The 17,500-nt window shown below is 35.0% G+C and overlaps 2 pseudogenes; both read right to left on the reverse strand.

Annotated features, from left to right (window-relative positions):
• The window catches only part of LOC128291431 (protein Ycf2-like), a 7,127-nt pseudogene extending 328 nt beyond the window's left edge, over window positions 1-6,799 (reverse strand).
• Window positions 6,800-9,287: 2,488 nt separating this feature from the next.
• On the reverse strand, window positions 9,288-10,439 carry LOC128291784 (photosystem II protein D1-like; annotated as a pseudogene).
• Window positions 10,440-17,500: the final 7,061 nt, after the last annotated feature.

Consider the following 17,500-nt stretch of genomic DNA (forward strand, 5'->3'; position numbering starts at 1 on the left):
CATATCTTTCCGGCTAAGTAATGGGAAACCTTTCTCCTCTTACATGAATCCAATTTTCATTTCATCCCGAAAAGCCATCTTTTCTCAACAATGTCTTTGTCATTTGATCCAATAGTCTTCCGTTAGATAGGAACAGATTTGATAAATATCGATAACTCTTGATGGAGTATTAGAACGGAAAAATCCATTAGATAATGAACTATTGGTTCTAAGCCATCTCTGGCGATGAATCAATAATTCAAGTGCTTTTCTTGCGTATTCTTGATAAACCAGCGTTTATATATAGATGTAGGAGGATCTGTTTGGGAAGTAAGAAGCCCTTTGACATCTCTTCATCTCGCAAAGAATTCTCTGTGAAAACACGAGACAAAGGGCTGATCTTTGAATAGGAAAAGAGTGGATCCGCAGGATCCCAAATGAATTGGCTTATTCAAAAAAGCCTTGTTCTTTGGAAGATCTATCTCGTGCTCGGTAATCGTATGGTTCCACTGCAAGAATGCCGAATCATTCTCTTGAAGCTCATCCTTTTCATCATAAATGATCCGCTTGTTCCGAAATGACCCGCCCAATAGGAAATCCCAATTCATTTGGCCTTCGATACAATCAAATAGAAAGCCCCAAGGCGCCATATCCTAGAGCCCAAACTATGTGATTGAATAAATCCTCCTCTATCTGCTATGGGTCGAGTAGTCCTTCTCCTTCCCTTCTTCAAACTCCGATTCAGTATTTTCATAGAGATTTCTCGATCAACGATAGAAGAAGATCCATTTTGCATCATATATAAGGATTCCCCGGCTCGGACCAAGAAGCAATGTCACTCGATCATTATCAAACCGACCACAATCTTTTTCTCGTCTCGTGAGGATCCCACCGAGCGCCTTCTACTTCTAATAGGCCATGAACTAGATCAAAATCATTCTCAACGAACCCATAAGAAGTGATCCCATTTTTTCATCGGGTCCGGTAGAGACCAAAGGTCTTGAGCGACCGATCCCAGAACAACTCAAAAGATAAAGAAGTATCGTTAATTTCTTCATGCTCGCTCCAAGCTCAAGTACCATTTGTACAAATAAGAATCCCTTCGTTACATGATTTCTTCTTCATATAGATAGATATAGGATCTAAGGGCAATTACTTAGAAGTACATTTTGTACAAATGTTCTTCCTATCTCGATAAAAAGGATCCCATGATCCCGAACCGATCTTACCCGGGATCGCAAATCCCAAGTTTGTCTATGAAGAGCGATCTAATTGTATTAGTGTCTATAATTGATTTCTTCGTGTAATACTAATCGATAGGGCCTCATTGGTAAGTGCTACAAGATCTCGTGCATTGGAACCCACGGTTATGGACCCGAATCCATTAGTATGGAACATTTTCTTTTCCAAGTGAAATCCCTAGTATATGAAAGAGTGAAAAGTGCTTTCGTTGTTGTGGAATAAGAAGCCTTCAGATCTTAATACATGTATTTAATTTATTCGGGCTATTAGAGTGGGATCCACTTTTGGGGAATATGAGTCAAGCAATAACAAGAATATTTCTAGTGGAACATCTTTCACAATCCTTGGAGAGATAGTTCACTAATAGACCAAGGGATAAGTAATTCGCCTCATTCACATCCAGATCATGAATGTTTGGAATCCATATTATGCAAGGAGACATTGCTTTTGCTAGTTCGAATTGAAGGGTGATATAAAATCGGTCTATTTCGACATCATATCCATAGTTAACGATTCATCATAGTTAGAAGCTCCATCCGTATCAAGGTCACGATCAATAGCGCCACTATTATCAATAGCGCCACTAGCATCAATATCGCCACTAGCATCAATATCGTCACTATCATCAATATCGATATCATCAATAAGAAAACCTTTAAGCTTGTTATCCAGAACTTGTTCGTAAATACCGTAATGAAAGGAACATAGGAGTTTGTCGCTAGGTATTTGAACAAATAGGATCATCCGGTTCCTATAGAACCTATCACTAAAATACCCCTAGAGGGAGATAGGCTAAGCAGAGCGAAAAGGGTTTTCCACGAGACGGAAATGAAAACTATTAGCCCCACACGAAGTTTGTGAATAAGTGATTGTCCGATAATGAGCAAGGAATATCCGCCTTTCTCGCTAAACAGATGTATTGAACTCATAATTCATTAGATACTTTTTATGAATGTCAACTAAGTATCGTAAGTAAATTGGTCCCGTTGTTCAATCATTTGATAACCGAGTCATTCTTTGATAAATGATCACTATGAGTCGACTCAATAGAATTTGATCAATCCTTTTTTCGTCGTTAAGGTGGAGAATCGAACCAAGAATTCTCTTTCTTTATCATCAATCGAATCACCGTCATGACCCAGATTCTATTTTCTCATCAATCCAATCACCGCACACTTTTTTTTTTTTCTTATCAATGAATAGATTTCTTTACTTGTATGACTTAGATGTCTCGTATTTCTAAAAAATGATTCGATTGATGGGATTTGGTATGATACTTATGAGATCGATGATATCGATAAGATTGATATTCAAATATTTCTTCTTAGAACATATTGATTTGACCCCATAAGCGGGACCACCACCCCATAGCATGTTGCCGCCAAAAGCGTAACCCCAGATTTCTTCTAGAGAATCTCCTAATTGTTCCAGAGCAACTAGAAAGAGATTCTTTAACCGTAAAGAATTCGATTCAGATGTAGGATACCTATCCGTAAGTTTTCGCAACTCAATCATGTATGATGGAATCATCAAAGATTTGACCTTTTCGAACTCGTCTCAGAACTCACTATAGGCTCTGGAAACAAAGAGAAGATGTGTACGAACGAGATATCTAGCAACAAGAAGAAGGAAAAGGATTGAATAGAGGAACTCCTAAACATTTGGCGATCTCGGATGTGTCGATATCAATGGTGACTCATTATTTCGATGAATCATTTCTTCGCATGTAAGAAAATTATGTAAACACTTACTCGAAATCTCACTTATCGATTCCATTGTGGAAGACACAATTTTTCTCAAGAATTCGCCATGATATATCCGATCCATGCATAATATCATGAAAAATGGATACAAATTTTGATCGCTACTTAGTATCGGCAATAGGTCCGAAAAGTATCTAAAAATATCAAATTTAGATATTTGTACCGTCAAGTAAGGAACCATGGCATATATGTTTGGAATAGATTCCGTTTTGAGAGAGTTGAAAAGCACTATCTCGTTAAAAGGTTCTATACATCCACCCTTTCTCAACGCATTTCTTTAGACAAAGACTCGCTTTTTTCGCTTTGATGGTAAATATTTCTCGTAACATGGAGTGTAAATCAAACCCATGTTTGAATTGAAATTGAGATATCGATGCAAGTTCTTCTCTTCAATCGATGGATTCATATCCGAAAGAGGTTGACAATAAGTTCTTTCAAAATTGACTATTTGTCCTCTCGTTAGAGGTGTTCGAAATGTCTCGCAATCGAGTAAATAGCTCTACGAACTAATGGATCGGATCGAATTGCAAACCGGAAAGATTTGTACAAGTTATACCTTTCGTCACCACTTTGTAGAAAATCATTAGATATGAATATGTTAGATACCGCGACTCGATTGGTGAAGGTGAAATAGTATCTCTCCCCAAAAAAGCATGTTTTTTTTTACCACCGCACAAAGAAAATATTTTGTTGCGAATGAACAAGATATTGAGGAATTGTCCATACGTAAAATCATAATTATTGATACGGGCCTTTTCCACATAAAAGGGAATCTTTTGTTACAATAGAAGCGAAGTGATGTGGATTATTCAAGAATCAAGTCGATTTGCTTTATAAAAAGAAGATATCAATGAACTTCTATGAAATGGTTTCACGGATTCACCAATTGTCTTGATCGTGGGATATCATTGAGAAATAGGAATCCATGTTATCAAAAGATTTCCTGCGATTATTTCTAGTATGGAATGAGTCAATCATCCACTTTGGTATCTTATTGACCAAAAATGGTGATATTGTTCCTCCATTGATCAAGAATTTCGGTTTTTGAGAAGTATTATGATCATCCAATAAGAAAGGTTTCAATTTTTTCAAATGAACGATTTGAAGACCTATTGATTCTAACAACTGATTGCAAAGTTGATCATTCGGACCTTTCAATTCATAGATGTGGATCTCGCACCTATGAATGGGGATATTCCGAAACTCACAAAGAAAAAAGGAAGTGAGTTAGACAAAAGAGAAGCAACTTGGACAAAAGAGAAGTAACTTGGACAAAAGAAACGAAGTGACTTAGACAAATCTTTTTGTCGATAACCTCGCACCAATCAATCGAATATTGATTAATACGTAATCGATCGAACACTACTTGAAAACGGCTCTTCCGCTCGAAACGAAATGTTCCAAATGCTCCGGAAATTCTTGCTCCCATTGGACCATTTGTATCTATATGCATTAGATCCCGATTCATGGATCTCTCGGTCCGAGAAATCAAAATAAGAGGATCGAACCATTTCTTCCGACTCTTTTTCAAATTCGATAAATGTTGGTTGATCGTATATTTCATTATAGTTCTATGATTCAGTGTATCATTTCCTATTTGATCCCTTTGAATTCCATATTCGGTTGCGATCGGATCGATTCTTTTAATGAATCGATTCAATACATTTCTTATGTACCCATAGGTGCTATATTGATTTGAATCGATTTCGGATCAATCTATCTTGATTGACCGCCTCCATTATGTTGTTGCTAGCAAATACCACTATTTTTGGTTTTGGATCTTCCAAATCATTCCGCAGAGATCCGGACCCATTTTTTCTCGATCCTTCAATAAAAGATTCATTTTCTTCATAAAAATAGGAGGTAGAGCCGATAAAGATTTCTTTTTCGATTCATCCTCGAGTTGAATACCTCATTCAAGAATTGTTTTTGATCCAATCCGTAGGAATCAATAGAAAAGGCAAATCCTTTATAATACACCGATCCGCTCGGTTATTGATAGAGTGAATAGATCGCCATTTCTTGAAATCTCTTCCGATTCAAAATCGTGGTGTAACGTGTATCCCTCCTGCTCGGTCATGGAATAGATGAAATAAATCAAAAATGGATTTTTGTTCAAGAATGAAATCTTATTGAATCGCCAGTTCATCCTTCTGAACCATATCACATCCCGGATCCGATGAAATAGGATGAATTGAGACGGTATTTTGTAAATACGTAATTATCTTGAATATATTAACTATTTCTTTATTTTCCGATCGCTGGAAGGGACAAAAGAAACATCTTGTTCTTTCTTCAACAATTTCGATCTCTAGTGGACCTCTCAAGTAGGGTTCGAACCTGATGAAGTTCGACCATCTATCGAGAAAAAGAACGAATGGATCTTGTAGGATTCCCAAGAAATTCTTCGATTTCTTCCTAAGCAGATGATTATTCATCCGCTTCTCACATTCCGTGAATAGCCGGGACATTGAGGAATATCCAGAAAGGCACTTAGGAATCGGTCCGATTCTATCTCCGCTCGTTCCGCTTGAAGAAAGGAAGGATCCCAAAGAATCGATCTTTCTTTTAGTTGTTGAATCTCTTTGATTGATCAATGTGATATTCAATCCTCATTACTAATGGAATCAAACGATCTCGGATTGATCAAGATCCTTTCAATTGGCGAGAATCCGCTACTTGAACGAAACTAGATCTTGTGGAATCATATTGAATATTTGACGATACATTCGTACCTTGCTAAAAAATCGATCCTCGCTTACCAACCATACATTGTCTAACCAAATCCAATTCTCTCGATATGTTCCTCAAAAATCCGATTCGTGTGGATTCTTCCCCCAACTAACGAAGAGATCTTGGCGGAATTGCCACATATGAAATTGAGCACAATTTTGCAAAGAAATAGCCCACTTGCCTCTCGAGAAGAGATGGGAAACATGCTCAATATCATTTGATTGAATAGTTGACCCAACTCCTTGTTGTTTGAAGAAACCCTCCACTTCAATTGGTATTTTTTCACTAAAAGCAAACATGAGATAACAAATCCATCTTTCACTAAGATTTCGAATAGTCATCCCGAGTTCAAGTTGATTATGTTTCGCCTCTTACTGGAGAAAGACGATCAAACAATTCCCAATCATGGTCCTTGCAGATCGAATCATCCATATAATATACAAAAGAAACTCCAGATATTTGATATCTTCTCTTTGAATGAGATCTCAATTCCAATGACGGTTTCATTAGATATCTTACAACTAGAATCCTCTTTTTCCGATCCAGTTCCTCCACCACCGCGAACCCCGTTAGATTCGTGCATGATACACTTTTTAGTTATTGGGAGAACCCAAGTACTCTCTTTCGGATCCAGAAACAGCTCTCGAGATCTTTTTCCTTTTGGAAGATATATGAGCGAAACAATCAACCTATTGATATTGGAAGACCCAAAAGATTCTTCCAATGTATCATTTCGGGTCCAATGGAATTCATAGGTATAGGAAGAAGCCCCTCAAATAGAGATTTTTTCTTTCGACCATATTTCGATTGTTAATACGATATATAAGGACCGCTACTACAAATAGTACTACACCCTTGATCGTGAAATATCGATTGCTTGTTGAACCCCGTGAATTGCGTGAAAGTAGGATACTCCAAATTCGGGGTCCAAGAGTTTTATAAAACGTTCTTGGTGGAAAAAATGTGAATGAAAGATCCCATTGAATTGAATTGGGTCCATGAATCTAAGAAATAGTGAGAATTCTTGATCTCTCTCAATATCTCTCAATTCAAAATCCAGATTTGAATTGATGTCCTTTCATTGATTCCTCCTAAATTGCATTGATTTATCCTAAAGATTTCATTTCAATTGGAATTTTGTTATTCACCATGTACGAGGATCCCCGCTAAGCATCCATGGTGAATGGTTAAAGCGCCTAACTCATAATTGGCGAATTCGAGGTTCAATTCCTACTTGGATGCACGCCTAATGGGACCCTCCAATAAGTCTATTGGAATTGGCTCGTATCAATGGAATCTCATCATCTATACATAACGAATTGGTGTGGTATATTCATATCATAACATATGAACAAGAAGAACTAGCATTCTTATTGAGACTCGAACTCATAGGGAAGAAAATAGATTTATGGATGGAATCAAATATGTAGTAGTTACGCATAAAAGTATTCGGTTATTGGTGAAAATCAATATACTTCTAATGTCTAATCAGATCAACTAGGATGTAAATAAAGCATTGGGTCGAACTCTTCTTTGGTGTCAAGGTAATAGCTATGAATAGTCATCGACTCCGGAAAGGGTAGAAGAATGGGACCTATTATGGGACATACAATGCATTACAGGTATGATCATTACGCTTCAACCGGTTATTCTATTCCACCTCTTAGAACGAAAAGAACTTAAATCAAAATACTTAATAGCATGGCGATACATTTATACAAAACTTCTACCCCGCACACATAATGGAGCCGTAGACAGTCAAGTGAAATCCAATCCAGAAATAATTTGATCTATGGACAAGATCGTTGTGGTAAAGGTCATAATGCCGAGGAATCATTACCGCAAGGCATAGAGGGGAGGTCATAAGCGTCTATACCGTAAAATTGATTTTCACGAAATGAAAAAGACATATATGGTAGAATGTAACCATAGAATACGACCCTAATCGAAATGCATACATTTGTCTCATACACTATGGGGATGGTGAGAAGAGATATATTTTACATCCCGTAGGGGCTATAATTGGAGATACCATTGTTTTCGCACGAAGTTCCTATAAAATGGGAAATGCCCTACCTTTGAGTGCGGTTTGAACTATTGATTTACGTAATTGAAGGAACCAATTAGGTTTACGATTTAAACCTAAAAATCGATCATCGATCCAATTTGAGTACCTCTACAGATAGACCTCAACGTAAAACCAAGAGTAACAAGCAGCAAGTGATTGAGTTCAGAGTTCCTCATATAAAATTATTGACTCTAGAGATATAGTAATATGGAGAAGACAAAATTGTTTCAAGCAATCGATGTAACCGTAAGCGCCTTGTTTCAAAGAGAGGAGGACGGGTTATTCACATTTCATTTGATGGTCGAGGCGAATTGAAAGCTAAGCAGTGGTAATTCTAAAGATTCCCGGGAAAATAGAGATGTCTCCTACGTTACCCATAATATGTGGAAGTATCGACGTAATTTCATAGAGTCATTCGATTCGAATGCTACATGAAGAACATAAGCCGATGACTGAACGGAAGACCTAGGATGTAGAAGATCATAACATGAGTGGTTCGACGATTTGGATTCCTATATATCCACTCATGTGGTACTTCATTGTACAATATATATAAGAATTATACGATAAGAATTATACGAATCCATATGTATAGATATCATCATCTACATCCGTAAAGCCGTATGCTTTGGAAGAAGCTTGTACAGCTTTGGGAAGGGTTTTGATTGATCGATCAAAAGAAGAATCTACTTCAACCGATATGCCCTTAGGCACAGCCATACATAACATAGAAATCACACTTGGAAGGGTGGACAATTAGCTAAAGCAATGGGTGTCTATAAACCGATTGCAAAGGAGGGAAATCGCCACATTAAAATTACCTTCCGGAGAGGTCCGCTTGATATCCAAAACCGCCAAAGAACAATGGATTGTGGGGAATGTTGGGGTGAACCAGAAAAGTTTGGGTAGAGCCGGATCTAAATGTTGGCTAGGTAAGCGCCCTGTAGTAAGAGGAGTAGTTATGAACCAGAGACCATCCCCATGGGGGTGGTGAAGGAGGGCTCCAATTGGTAGAAAAGAACCCGCAACCCCTTGGGGTTATCCTCGCACTTGGAAGAAGAAGTAGAAAAGGAATAAATATAGTGATAATTTGATTCTTCGTCGACGGAGTAAATAAGAGAGATTATTTCTTTCTTCGTCTTTACAAAAACAAAAAATATATTTTAAAAGAATTAAAAGAAAATGGGCGAACGACGGAATTGAACTCCCGCATGGTGGATTCACAATCCACCGCCTTGATCCACTTGGCTACATCCGCCCCTACAATTACTATACTCTATAGTATTTTTTTACTTGTTTAAATATTTCAAATACAAATTGCAACGATTTCTATCAGTCATCATTCTTTTTTTATCTTATTTCGAGATCCAATATATAGAAAATTCCAATCTATATCTTTTATTTTTACCCTAAAATAAAAACTTTACAAAAGTTTGGTAAGAGTTTTTTACTTATTTTTATATTTTATATAAAATATAAAAAAGGTAAAGAAAAGAAAGACCACTAAATCGAAATAAAGGAGCAATACCAACACTCTTGCTAGAACAAGAAAGTGGTTATTGCTCCTTTATTTTCAAAAACTCGTATACACTAAAACCAAAGTCTTATCCATTTGTAGATGGAGCTTCAATAGCAGCTAGGTCTAGAGGGAAGTTATGAGCATTACGCTCATGCATAACTTCCATACCAAGGTTAGCACGGTTAATAATATCACCTAGGTATTAATTACACGACCTTGACTATCAACTACGGATTGGTTAAAATTGAAACCGTTTAGGTTGAAAGCCATAGTGCTAATACCTAAAGCGGTGAACCAGATACCTACTATGTGCCAAGCAAACTAAGAAGAAATGTAAAGAACGAGAATTGTTGAAACTAGCATATTGGAAGATCAATCGCCAAAATAACCATGAGCAGCCACGATATTATAAGTTTCTTCCTCTTGACCGAATCAGAACCTTCATTAGCAGATTCATTTTCGTGGTTTCCGATCAAACTAGAGGTTACCAAGGAACCATGCATAGCATCGAATAGGAGCCGCCGAATACACCAGCTACGCCTAACATGTGAAACGGATGCATAAGGATGTTGTGTTCACCGAATACAATCATGAAGTTGAAAGTACCAGAGATTCCTAGGGGCATACCATCGAAAAACTTCCTTGACCAATTGGATAGATCAAGAAAACAAATAGCAAATGCAAACAGAGCTGAATATGCAACAATGATCCAAGGGCGATACCAGACGGAAACTAAGTTCCCACTCACGACCCATGTAACAAGCTACACCAAGTAAGAAGTGTAAAACAATTAACTCATAAGGACCGCCATTGTATAACCATTCATCAACAGATGCCGCTTCCCAGATCGGGTAAAAGTGCAAACCTATAGCTGTAAGTAGGAATAATGGCATCGAAATAATATTGTTTCCGTAAAGTAGAGATCCGAAACAGTTCACGAATACCATCAATATCTACCGGAGGAGCAAGAATGAAGGTGATAATAAATACGAAGTTGCGGTCAATAAGGTAGGATCATCAAAACACCAAACCATCCGATGTAAAGACGGTTTTCGGTGCTAGTTATCCAGCATGAAGCGACCCATAGGCTTTCGCCGCGTCTCTCTAAAATTGCGTCATGGTAAAATCTTGGTTTATTTAATCATCGGGGACTCCTAAACGCACAAATTATCTAGAACTAGATAATTGAAGGCTTGTTATTCAACAAGATAACATGACTTATATACCCGTGTCAACCAATATCAAATAGAAAATAGAAAATATACATCTAGGATCGTATCTAGATTTATCATTTTTTTCTTATTCTTAAGTTAGAAAAAGAAAATACTGATTGATATACATATGATATATATCCAAATCATTCCTATCTTCTATTAGGAATAGCGTTTTATAATAAATAGGAATAGCGTTTCGATATGATACTAAAATGGGTTGCCGGGACTCGAACCCGGAACTAGTCGGATGGAGTAGATAATTTCCTTGTTTCAATTAAATAAATTGAAATTTAAAAGAAAAAAAATCCTCCCCAAACCGTGCTTGCATTTTCATTGCACACGGCTTTCTATGTATCCATCTAAAACCCCTGTTTATTCCCTAAACAGACTCTAAAAAAGCGGAATACTCGGCCAATCCCTCTTATTCTTATCGCTGAACATTTAATACTAGAAATGAATAAATTCGTTTGTTATCTCTTCATCATTTCGTAAAATTACCATTTTTATTGTAATTGATAATTGAATTTACATAATTTCATAACCAATCATGAATGATTGACCCGAGCATTGATACAAATAATATTCAAATACCAAATTCGTCCCTATAGACCTTTTCGATAGCAAAAACCTCTTGGGAAGATCAAAGAAAAACATGTTCTTTTTCCGCTTCAGAAAGAATTCTTCCAAAATTCGAACCTAATTTTTTCAAAAAGCACGGACAAGTACTTTTGTGTTTACGAGCCAAAGTTTTAACACAAGAAAACCAAGTATATATTTTATTCGATACAAGCTTTTTTTTTTTGAAGATCCACTGTGATAATGAGAAAGATTTGGATATCCGCACAAATCGGTCAATAATATCGAATCGGGAATCGCCCACGCCGGCTTACTAATGGGATGCCCTAATGTGTTACAAAATTTCGCCTTAGACAATGATCCAATGAGCGAAATAATTGGAATTCTTGTATCCAACGTCTTCACAAAGATTATCTATTAGAAATGAATTTTCTAGCATTTGACTCGCACTAATGAAGGATTTAATCGCACACTTGAAAGATAGCCCGAAAGTCGAGAGAATATTTAGATAATTGATTTATACGGACTCTTCCCGATTGAGACCACGGTAAAAATAATATTGCCATAAATCGACAAAGTAATATTTCCACTTATTGATCGAAGAGACGATCCTTTGAGGCCAAAATTGACTTTCCTTGATACCTAATAAAATGTATGAAAGGGTCTTTGAACAACCATAGGTTGTTCGAAAATCATTATAAAGACTTCGCTAAGATACTTTATTTTTCCATAGAAAAAATTCGTTCAAGAAAGACCCCGAAGATGTTGATCGTAAATGAGAAGATTGATTACGGAGAAAAGGAAAATGGATTCGTATTCACATGTATGAGAATTATATAGGAACAAGAATAATCTTGGATTAAAAATCGAAATAGATTTCTTTGGAGTAATAAAACTCTTCAAATTACAATACTGAGAGAGAGAACCGTAATAAATGCAAAGAAGAAGCATCTTTACCCAAGAGCGAAGGGCTTGAACTAAGATTTCTAGATGGATGGGATGAGGTATTAGTGCCTCTAACACATAATTTAAATGTGAGAATTTGTCCTCTAAAAAGGAAATATTGAATGAATTGATTGTAAATTATGAGATTTTGCGACTTCGCCTTGTGAGTAAGATATTAATCGTAAGGAAAATGGAATTTCCACAATGACCGCAAATCCTACCGCTATCATTTGAGAATATAAATTATTGTTGTGCCCAAAACCGGATTTTGGTTGGAATCATTAGCGTAACTAATCAAACGATTCTCGTTGATCCATTCAAGAATTAAACGTTTCACAATTAGTGAACTGAATTTATTACCATAACCCCGATTTTCAAAAAAATCATCGATTTATTTAAACCATGCTCATGAGCAAGTGCATAAATATACTCCCGAAAAATAAGTGGGTATAGGAAATCGTGTCACGGGATCTATTTAGTTCTAAATATACTTGAAATTCCTCCATTTCAAATTCGATTTGAACCAAAGATAGGGATCTATTCGGTTATTAAATGATACATAGTGCGATATGATCAAAACAAGGTATTATAGTAAGAAAAGAATAGATACCTCTGAGACAAAGTGATTCATCAACGGATTCTCTATCCTATCTTTTGCCATCTAATTGATTTATGTTCGTTATAGGATAAGAAGACGGTTAGAAATCCTTTATTTTTCAACCCAATCGCTCTTTTGATTTTGGAAAAAATATCTTTTCTTTATCAATATATCGCTTCTTCTACACATTCATGGCTAACCCATAAAGGGAATGCCTAATAATTAGGACTCATAAAAAATCGATAATTTACTCATGAGAAAAACCTTTACCACATTAGGCACTAATTTATTTTTAACGTTTAATTAGATCGGTAATCATTCAAATTGAGAACGAAGCTCGTTCCTTTTGTTTCCCTATAATTGGGGCCGTAGAGCTCTATCCATTTATTCACTCGACCCAACTTTGAATTCAATTCATTTTTTTGTTCCGCACCAAAAATTCAAAACGGAATGATCCGGAAAAAAGGATTCTTAGAATTCTCCATTGCTACGACATGCTCTTTTTCCATCCCTCCTTTCAGGATCATCGTGGTCTTACAAACTCTACCGATGGTCCGAACGAATCCCTTTCTTCATACAAATGTGTAAAAGATGCCATCGCACTTAAAAGCCGAGTACTCTACCGTTGAGTTAGCAACCGAAAAAAATTAGAATATGTAGATACAATCGAATAAAAAATGGAATTGCACTAGGCAATCAAAACACGAAATTAGCAAAAATTGGAATAAAAAAGACACGAAATTCTCAGATAAAACCATAGAAATAGAATAAGTGAAAATTTATGACCGCCTCTGTCTTATTCATTCCGGTGTTATCCATTTTTTTGTTTCAATACAATTACAATAAAAAACTTATTGTATCACAACAAATTCAAAGAAAGAACCCATTATTTGAATGAAGTGAAGTGCCAAACGAGGATAAATGGATCTATTTATCTATGATCGAATTATATTTGTTCAAACACTGTTGTCAATATGATTGTAAATTTTGAATATAAATGTTGAGAGTTGAAAAAGAATAAAGAATATAAAAAGCCTACAAAAATACAATGAAAAAATAGAATTCATTTTTTATTTTTTATTAATTATTATTAATATTTTCTCTTTTTATATGTTATATGTTATTTTATCTTTTTTATCTTATTTTATGTTGTTTTGTAAATGTTTAAATGCTATTACTTCATTTATTCACTTGATCTTTTTCTCTCTATTTTCTCTCAATAAAATTGGCTCAATAAAATCGGGTTTTGTTGTTATAGAACACGGTATTCTATATTTTATAGTAGCAATATTCTATAGTAGCAAAGGAATAAGAAATACGAATAATAAATTTTTAAAAAAGAAAAGTCTGAATAGACCAAAAGAGGGGGGAGGAAATAATAAAGAAAAATTTATACAAAGCTAGATATGAATCATCCACACCCTCTTTTTTGGATTTCATTAAGTGAATTTTGTTTGATTAAGAGTAAGTTCTGTAAAAACCCCCGCCTTCTTTAAAATATCATGAACATTGTTGTGGGTTGAGCTCCTTTTCAAGGAAATAGAGAATGGCGGAACATTTAAATAGGTTTGATAATTTATCGGATCATAAAACCCACTTTTCAAGATCTCTTCCTCTCTTCGGATCGAACATCAATTGCAACGATTCGATAAACGGCTCATTGGGATAGATGTAGTTAAATAATACCCCCTAGAAACGATAAGAAGTTTTCTCCTCGTACGGCTCGAGAAAAAAATGATTAATTTAAAGTTATGTCTATGTATGGAATTATAATGTATGGAATTAGCATGTCAAAAAGATCCATAAACCAGCAAATCAATTAGACATTTAACCTCGTCTTTTTTTTCCAAAAAAAAAAAGAAGAAAAAGCATTCGTACTCTCATAACTCAAGTCAAATAACTCTCAAAATGCTCAAAAAAAACCTTAGGCATTCTTTTATTGAGTGGTCTCTAACCCCTTTTTTGTTTGTCTCGCTTAGAATCTATTTCGATTCTTCATTTTAATCTAGTTGTTGAGAAAATGGAAAAGGGTATTTCCTTGTTCTAGGATCTTTTATCTTTGCCTTGAATCATTGGGTTTAAACATTACTTTACGATATTAAATCATTTCAAAAATGGCAAGAACATGCCCTTTTTCTCTTTTTTTTTTTCTATCAAAGAATCATATGAACGATTAATTCCCGGATGATACACTTTTGATCGAAAGAGTTTTACCAATTCCAACAACTTTTCTTTTTGATTTGAAAATAGTTTGAATCGGATCCTTTCGATTTCTATATCACAAATAGACTTATGAAGTTGTTCCAACTTATTGATTTCCATTAACTAACCCTAGATCCTTGCCCCTGAAAAATGGATGTTTCTCTTCGAGCTCCATCCTGTACTATTTACATTACAACCCAACAAAAAGATGGATTATAATAGAACAAAGGACAAAAAGCACCTTCATTTCTACATAACGGAAAGTGGTGGGTTTTGACATCCACAGCTGATCATGTCCTTCAAGTCACACGTTGCTTTCTACCACATCGTTTCAAACGAAGTTTTACCATAACATTCCTCTAGTTTGGAGCATTGATTCAATTATGGAATCATGAATAGTCATTGGTTCATCGATACATAGTAATCTATCTATACTTTCTATATGAAATCAATTTCCTTCTATATGCTATATGAAATAAATAAATAATTTAGGAAGAAAAGCCTCAATAAGAATTCAAACTACCCCATATTGTATGATTGTTCGAATGCAATATTTTTTATTTTTTAAACTTTTATTATACTTTTCTATTCTAATTAAACTTTTCGATTCTAATAAAAAATAAAATAAAGAATATCATTAATAATAATATTACGAAAATACTAATAATATCACGAATATTATAAATAACACAAATAAACTAATCTTTTGATTCTACGTGCATCTTCAAATAACCCGATAGATCAAATAACTCGGTAGAATAGATCCAGCAATCTCACAGCTTGTTCGAGTGCCAATCTTAAGAAATCATTAAAAATCAAAAGCAAGAATCACATTTTCTCCAATACTTGACTGTTAGAAAGAAGGTTATTAAAACAAAAAAGAGCAATTTAGATTCGGATATGGTTATTCGATATATAAATAGAGTATGCTCGGGATGGAAGGATTCGAACCTCCGCATAGTGGGACCAAAACCCGTTGCCTTACCACTTGGCCACGCCCATTTAGATTTCTATTTGAAACTACTAAACACTAATATGGTATTCCTTGTTCGTCAATTCCAGCCCAAATAGCTATAGCCATGGAATAGATTCTTGTTACGATTTTTGCACGTATGGATAGAGAATTAAATCGAATTTATTGATCATTACATAGAATTCAATTAAGATATTGTATGAAAGTATGATTTCTTCTATTCTCTTGTAAGAATTGAAGGCTTTTTGATTGGGTGAGTTCAAAGAAGTTTAGTCGCCTTATTTTCCTTTCTTCATTTTTTTCCTTATATCAAAAAGCATATTAATAACTCAATCAAAATTATCTCCAAGAACAAAATTTTGTTATGCTTAATATCTTTAATTTGATCTCAGATCTGTTTTAATTTCGCCTTTTTTCGAGTAGTTTTTATTCGCCAAATTGCCCGAGGCCTATGCTTTTTGAATCCAATCGTAGATTTTATGCCGAGAATACTGTTCTCTTTTTCTCTTGGCCTTTGTTTGGCAAGTCAGTAAGTTTTCGATGAGATCCTTAATATCTGTCCTAGAAAAATTCATGAGTGATTCAAGAAAAAAAATTCTAACAATTGAAAAGATCGATAAGTCTTACACTATGAACGAACCCTCAATTCAAAGATTGAAATTCTTGGATAGCCTCGATAAATCGGGATCATCCCATTTCCTCATTCGACCCTTTTCGCCAAGAACCCTATTTAGATTAGAGTCCGCCACAATATATAATTGTTGGTATGAAAGAATTTTTTGTAATGAAAACTCAACTCTTATTACAAGTGAATTTCTGAAAATTCTTTCTTGATTTCTAGAAATTCTAGAAATCACTTTATTTCTTGGTGTCAAAATCAAAACAAAATAGGATATGTGGTATAAAACGGGAATCTATTCTCTTCTTTTTCCAAAAAATGCTCTTGGAGATTGTGTAATGCTTACTCTTAAACTCTTTGTTTACACCGTAGTAATATTCTTTGTTTCTCTCTTCATCTTCTGATTCCTATCTAATGATCCGGACGTAATCCTCGACGCGAAGAATAAAAAGGAGAGTTCCTTGCTTCATTTTTAGAAATGGTATTAGGATTTGATCTATTCCACTACCAAAACCGAAACGGAAAGAGAGGGATTCGAACCCTCAGACGAATAACTCGCACAACGGATTAGCAATCCGACGCTTTAGTCCACTCACCATCTCTCCTAATTGAGAAAAGATAATTACTATGTTACAAAGACGCAAAAAGAAAGGCTTGAAAAAGCCCTTTTACTTTGTTATATAGATTATTATTTATCTATATAGAGTATTATTAATCCATAGATATATAGATTCTAAATTTTATTATTATTAGATAGATTGATTATATAGCTATATCCAACTTTTCTATAGAGATATAGAACTTTTATCAAGAATTCCATTTCATTTATATTATATTCTATATCATTTATATTTTTAAATAAAACAATGGCTCTAAAGAAATATCTCAAATAACAAAAAAGAAAGAATATCTCTTTGATTTCGCAGAAAAGGGACTTTTCAATTTCCAATTTCCACGGACCGGCTCAGGCAAGATCCTACGGCTCATTTTTTTTATTTTCAACTCAAATAACTCATTTTTCTATGATTCTGCGATCCGCTTGTTGTAACAAAAAATCTTGTTATTGCAT

Source organism: Gossypium arboreum, chromosome 4 (genome assembly GCF_025698485.1).
Source record: "Gossypium arboreum isolate Shixiya-1 chromosome 4, ASM2569848v2, whole genome shotgun sequence".
In the NCBI taxonomy this organism is placed as follows: Eukaryota; Viridiplantae; Streptophyta; class Magnoliopsida; order Malvales; family Malvaceae; genus Gossypium; species Gossypium arboreum.